Source organism: Ambystoma mexicanum, chromosome 2p, assembly GCF_040938575.1.
Source record: "Ambystoma mexicanum isolate Mex_15411 chromosome 2p, UKY_AmexF1_1, whole genome shotgun sequence".
NCBI classification, from domain to species: Eukaryota; Metazoa; Chordata; class Amphibia; order Caudata; family Ambystomatidae; genus Ambystoma; species Ambystoma mexicanum.
Window position 1 is genome coordinate 576443425 of NC_090923.1, and position 16788 is coordinate 576460212.

A 16788-nucleotide genomic window follows, 5' to 3' on the forward strand; every position below is an offset into this window, starting at 1 on the left:
GGCATCTGGGTGAAGCCATCTATTGCACAGGAAGCCTAAAAAAGCTGACTGGGCCCTATGGTGAAGAGTTGGGGGCTATCCTTGGGAGTGGAGTGACCCTACCCATGGCCTGTTCTCCAAGAGGGTCCTGATATGCAGCTGACTTTCCTGAACAGAGGCTTTCAATGTTAGAAGAATTGAGACAATTGAAACCAAAGGTGGGGGAATTTGTTTGCCTTAAAACCTTTCCCTTTTTATTGGTTGGGGGGGGCAAAACTGTGTAGATCCTTAGCCTTTTTAACAAAAAATATGAATTTAGTTAATTTCCTTTGGCAGAACACCACAGGGTGATTTTTGTTAAAATTTGAAATTAACAAAGCTCCCTCCCAGTGTGCGCTGAAAACTATAGACTCTAATTTAATTGTGTAATCCTTCTGTTCAGCTTCCCCAACAAAGACCAAAGTAGGGCGAGGGGTCTGAAATACCCACTGCTAAATCACCTTGTGTGTATTTTTAGCAAAGGTGTGGGTGAAATAATAATTGCCATATGCATTTGTGCAAATCTGTAAGCCAAACTGCTAGCCTTTTAAGCATGCAGGAAAATCAAAATTGCACAGCACTACTCATTTCTTGGGGTGAAATCTGTAGAAAGAAAAGCACTGTCATTTGTATTTTTACTTTTACCAACCCATTTGTGTGATTTATTTGTGTAACAAGAAGTTAATTGTGAGCCACAAAGAAGGTGATGTGTGTAGTTTAGTTTGAATTCTATTACCTATAATTCACATAAATACAAACATATTTCCTGTACACTGCTCTGGTTTTTGGTTTATTGGTAGCTCTAGCGGGAGGGGGGAGAGATCCAAGGGGCATGATATGATGCTGAGATAGGGCTGAATAAAACAACTGACATTAACCATTTATTGTGTGACACTTAGCTTGCGGAGGGAAGGAACTCTGTGTGTTGAGGGTAGTCTCTCAAAAAACTGCAGGCACATCATTTCACCAAATTGCCAGGGGTAGCGGAAGTGACATCACACGATCCTTGATCTCTGATGACATCACCGGAAGTGATGTAATTTGACCCCATCCCCAAAGTGATAGTGATGGAACAGGACCTTTCACCCCTTGACAAAACAGGAAGTGGCATCACATAGCATTGTTCCTAAGTACACTACGAACAATATGTTTACAATATCACTATAATGTGATGTACATTTCATACAAGAATGGATTGCCATATGTATCGCTACGATAAGTGTGTATAGACCCATATTACCAAATTACTGTGAATGGAAGCAGACTTCCATGGCCAAATGATAATGATGTGTTATTATATAGCACTTACGCTTAAGCGCTGTATATAGAATAAATACAATATCACCCAACCTGTGCTGGTACTCATTTATCGACCTCAGAAGGATGAAAGGCTGAGTTGAGGTGTTTAAGAACAGGCTAAATCAGTGACTCACCCCCTGAAGTGTGCCTGAAATAAGCCTTTAATGAGTCTAGCAATTATTGTGTAGAATAAAGACACATTCTTTGGTATTCCTATTCTTTCTTATTTAGGGTCAGTGCTGAAAGTGTTAGACTTGTGGCACCCCTGTTTTTTTTTAAAAACATTTTTTTAAGAGGCCTGAACAAGAAAGCCAGCCCCTCCAGAAGTAAAGAACCACATGGTGCTGGTCACAGGCCAGGAGCTTGCAATCTCCAAAAAAATACACTTTTTTCCTCTTTTAATTTTTAGGGGTAGCAAGGGAGACCACAGGGGTAGCAAGGGAGACCTCAGAGGTCACAGTTGCGTCCTCTGGTGACCCCTAAATGATGTCCCTGATAAACCGTTACAACTCTCCCATCAGAGGCTAACCAGACCAAAAGCATTGTAGTGTATCTGACATTGGGCTCTTCCTCGACGATGCATACTCCCAAGTGCCTCTGCTAAACCCACAGAAAGCAGATTAGCACTCAGAAACAGGGTACTTTCGAACTCAAAATCACAGGTGTTGCATCTGCTCCTCCCTCTGTACCCACTAATGACCATTCCCAACCACTTTACTTACAGAGCACGCACAGCAAGGCCATCAAGAGTGGCAAAATGGCGCTATAGAAGACCAGTTACATTACTTATTCATATTGATATTGATGTGTTATTTATATAGCGCCTTAATCCAAAGCACTTGTGCTTAAATAACATTGATATATGTATTTCATCGGCTATCACTTTTTTCGGATGTATACCGTGTATTTACAATTAAAGTAAGAATTTCCGGGATCAAACACATTTTTAAGATTTTCTCCATTTCAACATCTGCCACAATCACAAAGTCTGAGATGCCTCTAATATCATCAACTACAAATCTGTTACATAATAAGTACAATATTGTCTTTTTTTTCAAACACTAAATAGTGTATATTTTTTATGGTAAATATATTTAGATGTTTTACTTTATGAGTTGTACACGATGGTTTAACCTTGTATCTTTTTTATGGAGTTCATTCTTCAAAATAAAACGTTGTTGTTGTTTCTAATATCATTTCATTGGATTTAATAGTCCAGCAGATCAAACTTTCTCCCAACCAGTTACCTTGTACAGGTGCTCATTTGAATGTATACATCATGGCAATGCAGATTGTAGGATAGCAACCCAGAGGTCCTACAAAATTATGTCATATCTTTTTTCCTTGAAATTTCAAGGGGCTCATTTTCTATAGTGGTGTAACGTGAATGGAAGGTGTAAAGATCTTGAGTGAGGCTTTAACACTTCCATTCATGCCAAGACACAGTTTCAATCATTTATATGGTGGAGATGAGTGGAACGTAACTTACGTTTCCACCACCTCATTCGACCCCGCCATACAAATACTACAGCATTTGCTCCGGCATGGATTTCCATGCCAGTGCAAATGTTGGAAATCCCTATGGGGTCCGCCTGATTTATGTACCTGTATAAAGCAGGCGGACCTCATAGGGACCCATTGTAAATGATGTCTGACATGCTGACAGGGCAGACGTGTCAGCAGGGTTCATTGTAATTGTGATCACTGCTTGCCATGCGTACTTTCAAATGATACACACACTCACACTTTTGCTCACTCTCTCCCCTACTTAGCCTCATTGCATGTCCGAAGAAGAAAGTGAGAGGGAGAGAAGCCTAGTTGGATAGGCTACCTGGACGTTGGTTCTTCTCACTGTCTCCAGCCTTACACTCACATTTTCAGGGAGAACACAGAGGTCGAGCAAAATCATCGTGAGATCTTGCTAATGTTTGCCAAGTGGCTTGCTAAAAGGGCTCTTGCTGTTTAAGTTTGCTCTAGCACCTAATATGACAACTTAAGCAGCTTCAGATATGAGATAATGCATAAAATGTCCAAGTTCAGACTTGGGGCTTAACTTTGAGACACACAGTTCTGAATCTGCGTTAGGAATGGTTGAAATGGGCAGCATTGGTGGGCGTGGTAGTGTTTTCTTGTCGTGTACTTATGAACACTTCATATAGAATGCCTAATATAAGGATGCAACCTTATATTTCTCTACATGGGAATTCCTAAGAGTTCGTTTCAAGCATCATGCTTTGGTATGTTATGCTTAACTATGAATGCTTAATGTAAGGTCTCTGATGTGCTATGTCAATATATGCTAATTCTTTTGTACGGATCAATCATTTGGGAATCTGGGATGCAATCTCCGCAGCCTAGAGGACTGAAGGAAGGTTGCTTAATTGTCGAGATTGTATGGGTTTTCCCATGTCTGAAACAGCTAAAGGTCAGACCCTTATTGACCACATTGTGTTATCTCAAAACATCAACTACTAAAGGTTAGACTGGTAATGACCATTGGGTATGTGTGATCTCATAGTTTAAATCACTTAGAGTAAGACCCCTTACTGTTCAGTTCCTTATGCATCATCTCATAGCTGAAGCTGCTTAAGGGGGTCACCCATTGTGAGGATGGCACGTGTTATCTTATACCTAACACTGCATACACCAGGAATCTTACTATCTGGGTTTCACATGTTATCGCACACTTGTATCTGCTTAAATTAGGGGTCATAATGTGTGTATGTGCATCTCACATCTGGAAATGCGTAAACAATGACTCTAATAAATGCCTGCCTTCTCTGTGTTATGTCATAGCAGAACGGGTGTACATTGAGAAGTTTTTTCCGGGTTTTACATTTTATTTAATTGATGAAGCTACTGATGGTAAGCTCCTTCACCCCTGGGCTCTGCGTTTTATCTTTTAACTGGAACTGCTTAAAGGATTACTCTTAATGTCCGTGTTATATTTGCTAACCTTCGGAAACTGCTTAAGCTGAGACTCTTGTATCATGCCCGTGTCTCATAAGGTGAAATGGTCTAACTTGGAATATGTTAGTCTGTGTGCAATGTGTAAACGTGGAAAACTGCAGAGGGTTGCTGGAAAGTAAGGACAAACAATTTGTACTTGTATTTGTATTTTATTTATTTATATAGCGCAGCCAGGCCCAAGGGCAACCGGGCGCATATCTTGACATGGAAAGTACAATACAGTAATTGTTACAATTTGGGTAGCGCCGTATATACATACCGAAACGTTATACATAGTATACAATATAATATACAAGAATAGGTACCTTTACAGTGGTGTTGTTATGCATAATTTACAATGTGCTATGCGCACCATCTACAGTTTAGCAGATGCATCATAAGGTAACCTGTAGTGAGATTTAGCCATTCTGCCACAATAGTAGCTAGCCACAATTTGGTTCGTTGTTTGAAAAGAGTAGGAGAATGTTCTGCTCTGATAGTTATAGGAATTGAGTTCCAGAGTTTGGAAGCAAGGACAGGGAAACTGTTTCCCCCAGCTTTCTGCAGTTTGTATCTAGGAATGGTCAGGCAGTGTGCTTGCGCTGATCTAAGTAGTCGGGTGGGCGTGTAGAGAGAGAAGCGAGAGGCAAGATAGGTGGGGGCCTGATTGTTCAAACATTTATGTGTGAGGGTCAGAGTTTTTAGAGAAATTCTTCATGTTACTGAGAGCCAGTGTAAACTTCTCCTTATTTCAGAGATGTGTGAAGATCTGGTGATGTTTAGGGCCGCTCTGATGGCATTATTTTGGGTAACTCATAGTTTGTTCAGGTTACGTTGGCTGGTTCCTAAATATAAGGCACTGCAGTAATCCAGTTTGGCCATAACCAATGTCCTGGCCAAGATAGTGCAATTCTGTGCAGTTAGGAAAGGGCGGCATGCAGTAATGAGCTTACAAGTGTAAGCGGATGCCGAGACAACTGCGTTAGTTTGTCTATTGAGTGATAAAGTGGAATCGAGGTAGATTCCTAGGGTTTTGGTGTCTGAGGAGACTTTAATAGAATTACCATCAATTTTTAAGGTTTTGAAAGTAGGGTCAAGTCTGTTCAGTCGTTGTTGGGAGCTCAGGATGAGGAGCTCAGTCTTATCATAGTTGAGACAAAGCTTGTGCTGGGCCATCCAGGCTTGGATGACTTGATAAACGTCATTCAAGGCTTTTGCGTCCTTAGTGTAGTCACCAGTGATAGGGATGAGTATCTAGGTGTCGTCAGCATAATTAGTATATGTGACACCCAGATAATCAAGTAGGTCAAAGAGAGGTTTAGTGAAGACGTTATAGAGCATTGGTGAGGTGCAAGAGCCCTGAGGAACACCACAAGGCACAGGAGTGGGCACTGCTGAGGCAGTGGGTGAGAATACCCTCATCAGCCTGTTGTCCAGAAAGGAACTGATCCATTTGGTGGCTTTTGCAGAGAAGTGGACAGCTGATTTCAAGTGTCAACAGAGGATTTGATGGTTGACAAGATTGAACACTGCCGATAGATCAAGTAGTAGTAGGGCAAATTTGCCGTTATCATTTAGGTCCTCAATTTGAGTTTTAAGATCTAATAAGGCTGTTTCCGTCCCGTGTGTAGGGCGGAATCCAGATTGTCTTGTGCCAAGCAGATTGTTATTTCTAGGTATTTTTGAATCTGTAGGTACGCTTCCCTATCCAGAATTTTCAGTAAGAAGGGGACAGTGGTGATCGGTCTGTAATTGGTAGGGATATTTGGGTACAGCAAGGGTTTTTTGAGTAGAGGGATGACCCATGCGTCCTTGAGGTTGTCTGGGACAATGCGAGAGTGAAATGAGGAATTGATAAAAGGCGGTGATGAACGGAGCAAGTTCATGAGTCGATTCCTTGATGATCGGGGCGGGGCAGGAGTAGCCTTGACAATTGGAAGGTTTAAATGTACTAATGATGCTTTCTACCTCCGTAACAGTAAGTGGGGCAAAGCTAAAGGGGGTGTGCGAGAATGTGGGATTCTGTATTTATTATTCCTAAGTTTGGTAGGTGAAGTTGTTTGTAGGCAGTTTTGCTTAGTATTAATTTTAGCCTGTAAGGTGCATATTTTGGCGTGGAGAGATTTTTGAATGTTTTCACACCATGTGCTGTCCTTATTAGAAATATCAGGGGTGGAGTAGGGGGATTCTAATTCCTTGAGAATTGTGAATAACTCCTTCGTGTTAGATTCTGCCTGGGATATACGTTGGTTGTACGTCTCTTTTTTGGCTTGTAGAATTGCTTCCTTGTAATTAAGAGTTGCTAAAAAGAGGTTATCTTTGTTAGTCCCAGAAGGAAGGCTTCTCCATAGTGCTTCGGCACACCTCTTTTCTTTGCGAAGTGTTCTAAGGTATGGAGTGAACCAGGAGTTGAGGTGGGTACACTGTTTAGGTTTCCTGATTTTAAGAGGTGCTATGGTACTAATAGCTTTGAACATAGTTTAGTTGAAGATGTCCACCAAGACCGTAGGGTCGTTAGGTGAGAGAACCTGATTATTAAGTATGGACAAGATCAAAGGGAGAAGTTTGTCCTTAGAAATGTCCTTTTTGCTTCTAGTAGGGATATATGGTGCAATAATCGGTTTGGTGTGCGGATTAGCAGCTGATATGTTGAAGATGATGATGTGGTTGTCTGACCAAGCACAAGGATCATTAGAGATGATATGCGTGTTACAGTTTAGGTCAGCGATGCAGTCGAGTGTCCTCCCTTTGGAGTGGGTAGGTTTGAGAATGGGATGCGAGAAACCTAAGTTTGTGATATTGCTAGCGATCTCGCTGGTGTGAGAGTCATTGGGATATAATAGTCCAAGATTAAGGTCACCGAGAAGTAAGACTTGAGAGTTGGGTTTAGTGTTGTCAGCCAGAATGGTTGAGATGTCGTTTGAGAAGGTAGCAAGTGGACCAGGAGGTTTGTAAATGAGGTGCATAGTAGTTGTTCTGTTGTGAGATAGAGTTTTACTGAGAGGGACTCAGCCGAGCTGAATTGTGTATTGGGAATAGGTTTAATAGTGATGTCATCTTTGTGGATAATAGCGACTCCACCTCCTTTGGAGAGGTTAGAGTTGCGGTCATTTCTGATAATGGAGTATCCATTAGGAATGGCAAGTGCCAGTAAGGGACCTGAGGTTGCGTGTAACCACGTTTCCGTAATGGCAATAAAGTCTAGGTTTTGTGTGGTGATGAGATCAGCGATGTCAAGGGCATGGGAGGGATCTCGAATTTATGAGAGCACCCTTCTCTTCCTTTTTTGGGAATGTCTTAAAGTTGTCTGGGTGTGCATGAGCAGTTTGGATAGGTCTGTCGTTTGTGAGCATGTGTGTGATGTGTTGAAGTTTGGGTACATGCAGGAATCTAGATCTTAATCTGATGCTTCTCAGATGTAACGGGCAAGGTTGATTAGGTGTTGGTTTAGTGGCAAAGTGTTGGAGCCATAAGGTAGGAGCGTTAAGGTATGGGTTGGTGTCATGCAGGAGGTTGGGCTGTTGGGTAGGGCAGTGTTTCGGTGTAGGCGATAAAATGGGTGCAGTGGTATGAGAGGCCAGTCTCTTGGTGACTAGGTTCAGTGCTAGAGACATGGTGGAGGGGTAATCCACATGAGTCTTAGGTAAGGAGTAAGGCTGTGATGGGAGGGATGTGGTTAGTAGCGTATCTGGGACCCACAGTGCAGTGAGATGGTATATAGTGTAGAGGTGCAGCAGCATAGCGAAGTCTAGAAAGGTTGGTGCAGAGGTCAGGTGCTGACGTAATGTGCTAAATGCAGCGATCCAGTGTAGAGCCACCTAAGGCTAGGTCATGGTAGGTCTAGACTAGCGCAGTGATTATATGGATCGGGGTAGGCTAGTTATAATAGTCAATATAAAGCCACCTTAGGCTAAGTACAGCAACACAAATAGCAGCATGCGTCAGGGTGCAGATCAAAGTGAGTCACCTAGGACTAGAGCAGCAGATATGTAGATCAATGTGGGCTAAATGCAACAATCAATATAGAGCCATCTAAGGCTGAGTGCAACAACACAAATGGCAGCATATGTCAATGACACTAATAACAGCATATGTCAGTGGCACAGATAGCAGCATATGGCATGGTACAGATCAAGGTAAGTCACCTAAGACAAGAGCAACAAATATGCGGATCTAGTGTAGGCTAAATGCAACAATCAATATAGAGCCATCTAAGGCTGGGTGCAATAGCACAAATGGCAGCATATGTCAGTAACACTGATAGCAGATTAGTAGATATGTAGATCAGTGTAGGCTAAATGCGACAATCAATATAGAGCCATCTAAGGCTGGGTGCAATAACACAAATGTCAGCATATGTCAGTAACACTAAAAGCAGATTCGTAGATATGTAGATCAGTGTAGGCTAAATTCAACAAGCAATATATAGAGCCATCTAAGGCTGGGTGCAGTAACACAAATGGCAGCATGTGTCATTAACATCAATAGCGGTATATGTCAGCGGCACAGATAGCGGCATATGGCATGGTACAGATCAGAGTAAGTCACGTAAGAATAGAGCAACAAATATGTAGATCTAGTGTAGGCTAAATGCAACAATCAATATAGAGCCATCTATGGCTAGGTGCAGCAGAATAGATAGCAGCATATGACATCAGCCCAAATAGCGGCGTATGTCGGGGTGGAGATCACAATAGTTCACTAAAGCAGCAGTTATGAGGGCAGCGTAGGTTAGATGCAAAGGTCTGTTGTAGGTCACTTTGGACTAGGTACGATAGACATAGCCACAACAACGTAGCAGCAAAAGTACAAGCAAGAGACAGCTTTAGTTGCAGCAATAATTCAGGGTGCAGAGCATACGGTGTGTGAGTCATTCACCAAGGAGGTCAGTGGCCAGCGAAATACAAGTGCAAGTGCAAGGTCAGTTGACAGGCCAGTTCAGTGCGTGGCCGCTCGTGAGTTCAAGACAGCTTATACTTGTGATCACAGCAGGTCGTAGGGTAGGCGATAAGGGCCAGACACAATAGGGCAGGTTGGGCGACCGTGTGCAAATATAAAGTGGTAAGCGGTGAGTGAAGAGTCAGTTATTTGAATACACTGTGCATACGCGCTCTTACGTATATGCAGGATCGTGGTCACTGCATCAGTACAACTACAGAGGGTCTCCGGCTCGGCGTGGGTATTGGCGAAGGATCTGGCTGTGGGATCCAGGCGATGTGGGGAGGCGGGTGCAGAGGGGGCAAGAGTTGTGGCTCTGGGCTCCAACGGCTCCAGTGGGCCGGCTTGAGCCTGCCGGCTCTCTATTGGCCAACTAGTAGGGGCTATGGGCCAATCCAATTTGGATGATAGTCCTTGTATGTTTTTATGCTACTCTGTGTTATAGCTGTACCATATATTACATGGCCTGTGGTAGCAGCCATGTAATTATGGTTAAGTTGCTAAACCCATAGGGTGGCTTATAACTTTTCTCCACCTGGACGAATCCTCAACAAACTTTGCAAAAAAAGTATATGGCGCACTAATTCTTTTGCAAAGTTTGTTGACGTTAGGTCAAGGGGGGGCAAAGTTATAGGAGGGGTCCCAAAATGTCTTTTTTTACCATAGACATAATAGTAAAAAATGTCGGTCAAGCCTACAGCCCTAACCGCTTGACGGATTTTCACCAAAAAGCGGCAGGAGCGGCGGTTTGGTCCAGAAAGCGTCCTTTTGTTAATTTGGTGTAAATCCGTCTAGTAGTTTGTTTTTAAACTACCAAAACATAAGGCAAAACAATTAGTGATATCTATGTCCACTCCGCTGACTCACTTCCCTGTTCGTTCTGCGGACTGGCCTCTGATTGGCCCGAAATATTTGCAGACTTTTTGTGTGGTCCGCGGACAGCGCAGTAAAAACATTTCTAAAAAAGCAACATTGCACTTGTCAAACTCAAGAAACAATCTCTGGGGATGTGGGGGGATGAGGATGGGATGGGATATGGCCATAAGAAGCCAAAAAACGGGTGGTTTCACCCCACGATAGTCAGGAACACTCCAGATGTCCTGGGGCAGTCCTGTGGTGTTCGCAGACACTACAGATGTCCTAGGACATCTGTACCTATTTATGCATTCCAGGGTTGGGGAAAAGCAGTTTCTGTATGGCTTATAACTTTTGCGGCACTCAATCAAACTGCATGTAATTTTGCAATTTTATTCTAGAACTAATCCTGCATGGTTTTGCATTTTGTGGGATTCTGTCAAGAGGGGGTAAAATTAGAGGGGGGGTCCCAAAATATTGTAAAGGCATATACATGTGGTGTCATTTGATGAATTTGCACAACATTTGGCAAAATGATTTTGGATCTAGATATAAATGGTTTTCTAAAGTTTGGTGGGATTTTCGCAAGAGAGGGTGAAATTAGAGGGGGGGTCTCAACATTTTTAGATGGCTTATAACTTTGTTGCTATTTGATGAATGTGGACAAAAGTTTTGAGAAAGATTATAGACCCAACCTTCAATGTTTGTGTAAAGACTGAATGGATTTTGTCAAGTGGGGGCTAAGTTATATGACTATTGTATCTACATACATTTTGACACTTTTTAAAAAATAAAACATGGGCGGATTTCAAGCAAACACGTGAGGAGCATCGGTAAGGACATTAAAGCATGGTTTTGAAAATGTGCCGGTGTTTTATTTTTTGACAGGTGTCATAATGTAGGTACAAAAAATAGTCATATACCTTTGGTGACTGAGGTATAACCTTTGGCCATGGGCAGTAGCCAGATTGTCTGGGTCATGGGCCATGACTGATAGGGACGAAAAATTGTGTTTTTCACGTGGCTATGTCTGCCTGGGACTGGCTATGTGGTAAAGTTATTCGAAGGTAGGATAGGTTTGAAAGGGAAAAAAGTGCTTGTGGTAATATGTTCATAGGGTTTTACAGGCTGCCATGGCAAGGGAAGAGGGGCTGTATACGGAGCCCCACCTTCTCTTTCCAGTTTGGCTGTCTTGGAAAAGGATTTCCTTCCTACAGAGGGATGTTTTAGCACCCTGGGTTCCCGCTTTGGGAACCAGGGGTGCTAATGGCCTTTATCCTTCATTTCAGGGGCTGCAATGGACGATAATGGTCCGTGCCTTCCTTTTTTATTTATTTATTTATTTAATTATTTATAACTCACCAAAGCCTGCAGACAACAGGCTGTGTGGTTACAGTATTTGTTGAGGAAGATGAGGTGGAGGAAGACAGCTTACTACTTGCTGAGAAAGGAACAACCTTTCTGAGAGCATTGCGGTCATTGGATTTGGTGTGGCGGCGCATGGAGGTGGTCCCGTAGGAGTACTGTCCAGGTAGTGTGCGATTGAGTACAAAATTGCACTCAGTGCATTTCACTTTGGTAGCTTTAGCCTTTGGTACACTCCCAACAGTAGCAAAGAACTGGCACACCCATGATTCGATCTTGGTGCTAGAAGTAGGCACTTCCTCTACCTCATCTTCTTGGTCCTCTTCATTGTCTTTGAAAGTACTGCACTTTTTTTGTTGTGAATGTCCTCCAGCTGGTGGTGGTGATGGCTCTTTGGGAGGAGGGATAGCAATAACTGATGCCATTTTTAAGACAAATAGAAGCTTTGATAAAATTCTTCCAAGTATGTACTGTGAACTAGATTGGTAATGGATAAGGAATACGAAAAGGTGTAGGAGGTGGGCAAGGGAAATTGTGAAGTTGAAAGTCCCTAGATCAGTAGAAAATGCAGCTCCAAACTGTCTTTGAAGCACGGATCTGATCACGAAGTCACCATGCCGCGCTCAAGCGTATGGTCACGTGGCACTGTCCAGAAGGTCTGCGATGAAGTCAGACGTTCCCGGACCTCTACGGATGCAATATTATTTCTAAAAGTTGTTAAAAGTGTATAGACGTGTTAAAAATGATGCTACAAGGTGGGAAATGGCAGAGATTTAAGGTGAAACTTTGTAAATTGGAAAAAAGTTTTGCTTATTGGCTAAGTATGATATTAGTAAGTTGTAGGAAAATAGCATGCACTGGTAAAAAATCATGACATTCACTGAATAAACTTTGTTAAAGGGACGTTATGGTTTACTTGCACTACTAAAAACCTATGAAATTCAATGAAAAAACTTTGTTAAAGGGACGTTATGGTTAAGTTGCCCTAATGAAAAGCTATGAAATTCAATGAAAAAACTTTGTTAAAGGGACGTTATGGTTAAGTTGCCCTAATGAAAAGCTATGAAATTCAATGAAAAAACTTTGTTAAAGGGCCTTATGGTTAAGTTGCACTAATAAAAACCTATGAAATTCAATGGAAAAACATTCTTACAGGGACGTTATGGTTACAGGTAAAACCGAAGAAAACCTCAGAAATTCGCCAGTTATGGTAAGCTAAGCAACCATAACTCACGCCACCACTGTGCACTGCTAAGATTAAAACCCAGAACATCAAAGATGACATCACAAATTTCATTGATGACATAACTGGCGAATTTCTGAGGTTTTTCGGTTTTACCTACAACCATAACGTCCCTGTAACAATTTTTTTCCATTGAATTTCATAGGTTTTTATTAGCTTTATGGTTAAGATGCACTAATAAAAACCGATGAAATTCAATGGAATGTTTGAACTTGAATGGAATTAAATATTTTAACTTGAATTACCTTTCCAAGTACAGGCAACGTACAGCACTGTCCCAACCAGCAATCGGTTACAGCTCTTTTCTAAATCCAACAAGACATGGTGATGTTAAACTTAGTTAACTTTTGGCAGGTCTAAAATTGCACATATTTAATTATCCACAAAGTCACAGACTTAGTCTGTGCTCCTGGGCTGAGACAGGCTGTGGCTCTGCCAAATAAGGGGGAAAGCATCTTTCTCCTTGAACGTTTAAAAATAAACCCTCCTATTGTCGAGAGACAGTGCTTTAGAACAATTGCTGCTTTTACAGCAGCGTGTAAGCTGCTCCATGTCTCCTCGTCGCCATAGCAACTTTGAAAAGATGCTGAGCGACCTTCAGATAAAAGGATGCTGCTCTTCAACAAAGGGGAAGTTTGTACTCTGTGCATACACTTGTCGGAGCTTCTGCTAAACAGAAATCAACATGGTAAAGGGGCTGCCACATGCACTATCCCCCCACCATCCTGGCAGCTGGGTGCCAAGGCGTAGGACTCCCAGCAATGCCACCGCTTTAAAGAGAATGTCAGATTGGCAGCATGCCATGCGCCTCCAGCAGCGGGCGCACTGTGAGGACTGACATGACTAATCCTATGTCAGATGAGGAAGGTGAAGCAGAGTTCTGGTGGACTTTGCCTCGATACCTTCCTCCATAGCCGGACTCTATAGCATGCAGTGGACCTGCAGGGTTGGAGGATGTTGTGGCATAGTACCGGACGCACGCCTTTCCCATCGGCACTTTCTAATGCAATAGCAACTTAGCGATCTGGAACTGTTTGGAGTCTTGGAAGTCTTTTGGAAAATGTGTCTGCAGAACTAGATGCTGCGTGATAGAGCCTGAAGCACAGCTGAGTAGCCTGTCCAGGAGAGTTAATATGTCCCGTGCAGGTGTGCCTTGTGCTACTATTTATAGCCAGAGGCCTTGCATGCATAAAAATACATGTCATCTATTTCCAGCATGGGCGGGGTTAGCACTATACACTAAATCATTTGTATTTAAAGAAAGATGATACTAAAAATATGTGTGTTCTATTTTCGGAGCCGACGAGCAACACATGAGCCGTAAAATAGTCGTTTTCCAATGTAAATGAATGAATTAATCTTTTATAACGCGCTTGATGCTGGAGGCCAGCCTCTTAGCATAGGTAAGGCCGAACATTGTTGGCAATATTATTTTGTATTAACAGGGTAGGCAGGCCACCTGCTAGAAATATGTTTCTACTCTTAGGTTGAGCCCTGCCAACTCTCCCAGCATGTTTGCCTAAGAAACAAGACCTCCTCCACCACCAGAGTATGGTCAGGACCAGCAGGGGCTTCCCCATTGTTAAGGGCCCTACAGGAGCCTCCCGCTTGAACTGTTTGGCCAGATCATAGCAAATCCTGGTAAGGTTGCACTTTGGTTGGTGTGTACATATTCCTCAGTCAGATACCCCTTAACATGCCCAGAGCTCCCAAACATGCACCGGGATCCCACCTGTTTTCTGGTTTTGGAGTACGATGCGCGTGTATGCGTCTCCCAACAGAAAGTGACAATTAAAGGTAGTTTTGTGGATCCCTCATAAGTCCTCTTGTGAGTTCCCAGTAACTCATGAGTAAAGCCTTACTTGTTTTCAGTAGTTAGTCAAGCTTATCACATTTTAAAAAGCAACTCATGCACAACCCTGCTGTGAATGATCCTCTTAGATTGTGTTATGCTTGCATGGGTTTGTCATTGATTGCAATTTTAAGAGCGTCCATCACAGGGCCTACAGGCGCGACATAAAACACATTATTATTGATATTACTGCTACTATTATTGTTCTTAAATACACGACTCATATAAGCCTTTGAGAATTGATAGGATTGGGCATTACCTGAGTTAGTGACAAGCAAGGTGGTGCAGTAGGACACCGAACAATGTTCTGAGGTGGGAAGCTTCTATGGTGGGTCTTTTTTTCTGAGAAGAAGTAGGGCTGGCGAATTTCTGCCGCCTCCATGCTTCTCCGTCACTCATTGCACACTGTTTAGTTCCAGCCCACGGTCCCGGATTCACTATGTACTCAATGATTCTCAGGATGAATCTCCAGCGCCTGATGAGTGCCTCTCCGTCACGCGCCGTACTCCCTGCGCTCTGCTCCTTCACTCGCCGTCTATGTAGTACTGTTCAGTTACTCGCCCCATTCACCGAATGCACAGTGCTCCTCCCTCACTCAAACACTCCTATTATTATTGACATGGTGCTTCTACTTCTCTCAGACCACTCAGAGTCTGCACTGTGATTTCCCTCATTGTGCCTACACTAGCCGGTGCGATAGCACAGCGAGTGTAGCACTCGCTTTGACATCTGTGCAGAGCCTGCTGACGCAGGTTCGAATCCCACCAGGGTCAAACTCAGCCTTTCATCCTTCTGAGTTTGATAAATGAGCACCACACACTGTGGGTAATAATAAGCAGCGCTCAGATGCCTGAGGGTTCTTAGCGCTATATAAATACTGAATTATTATTATTATGCATGATGCCTCCCCCTCTGTCGTGGTCGGCTCAGTTCTCCCCTTCACCCCTGCCTTAAGCCCCCCTCAGACTGTCCCATACGCACACTACTCAGATTTTGCCCAGGCCCTTTCCCCACATGCTGTCTTAACAGTGCGTTTTCCTCATTCACACCAACACAGAGATATAATGAAGGTCAACTCTGTCATTCTAAAGTGAGTGAGGAGAAACTATTCAAAGCGTGGAGTTTGGTTGCTGGAGGAATGTTTAGTTGTGGGCGTCTATCCATTGGATAGTTCAGCCGCAGACTTTGCACTAACTTACAGGCCATAAGGCGGCAGCGGGCGGTCATTTTTACACACACGTTGCTCTTGCTATGTTGCGCTCTAAATCCCGTTTAAAGTGGGGCATTAAATGCCAGAAGTGTTCGTTTTGATGCCCACAGGCAGGATTGCCCACAAATCGACCTACCAGGGTAGCAGTGGTGGAAATGGAAAACATGTAAAGGGGGATCCCACAAGGCCCATGCTGGGGCAGTGTTTGGAGGAGGGTGGAGTTCTAAGGGGGCGGAGTTGGCGTTTGAACTCCACTCAAAGGAAATGTTCAAAATATTAGTTTAAAAATTGGTCCATTTCTGTCAGGCTGCTTTTCTCCAAACTCCATGGCAAGGGTGCACCCAAATTACTGATTGTAATGCAGTGCTTTTTAGTACATTAAGGGATCCATAGACACGCTCTACAGTAAAAGCTTAACAGGGTTGCTCAGCAGGTTCAGAGACTGTTGCACAGTTGTTATATATTCATAACTGGTTGATAACCGTATGACTTTTGGCAATTCCTTACCAAAAACAAGTGCTATAAAATGTGTTTGGCCAAATCCTGGGTTGGGCTGGTCACTTGCTTATATCCAGGGCGGAGATGGGGGTATTTCTACACTGTTGTGAAAATCAAAAGTTGGCACCCATGAACCCACAGTTTAATTTCCTTTTAACTGCTGTCAGCACAACAGAAGCACCTATTTGTGATTAATCGGTTTGACAAGCATATACTATCTTTATAAATCTAACCTGTGATAAAAGACAAAAGAAGAGGCACAACAATGACAGGGTATTTGTCCCCCACCCAGTTATAGTCGTGGCCCATTAATTCCTATAGTGTCCCTTTCAGGCCAGAAAAAAGAAACAGGCTAAGCAAAGAGACCCTGCAAACGCGCGAGTGACGACTGGAGAAAAGGAGGACAGCAGATAAGATCACCAGGCCCCCAGCTTCCCTTGGCGAAGGTGGGGGCTTGGTAAAACCTTGTCATGCCTGAGACAGGCCGGGTCTGAGATCCGGCCAGACATCTGATGCCGGACCTCGGACCCGGCAAGAGCCGGACAATTGACCAGCGCTTCA

At 43.2% G+C, this 16788-nt stretch overlaps 1 protein-coding gene across 3 annotated transcripts in view; it reads left to right on the plus strand.

Moving 5' to 3' along the window:
- The window catches only part of DOCK3 (dedicator of cytokinesis 3), a 2582899-nt gene that overhangs the window by 821787 nt on the left and 1744324 nt on the right, over positions 1-16788 (plus strand). The gene's annotated exons all lie outside the window — the stretch shown is intronic.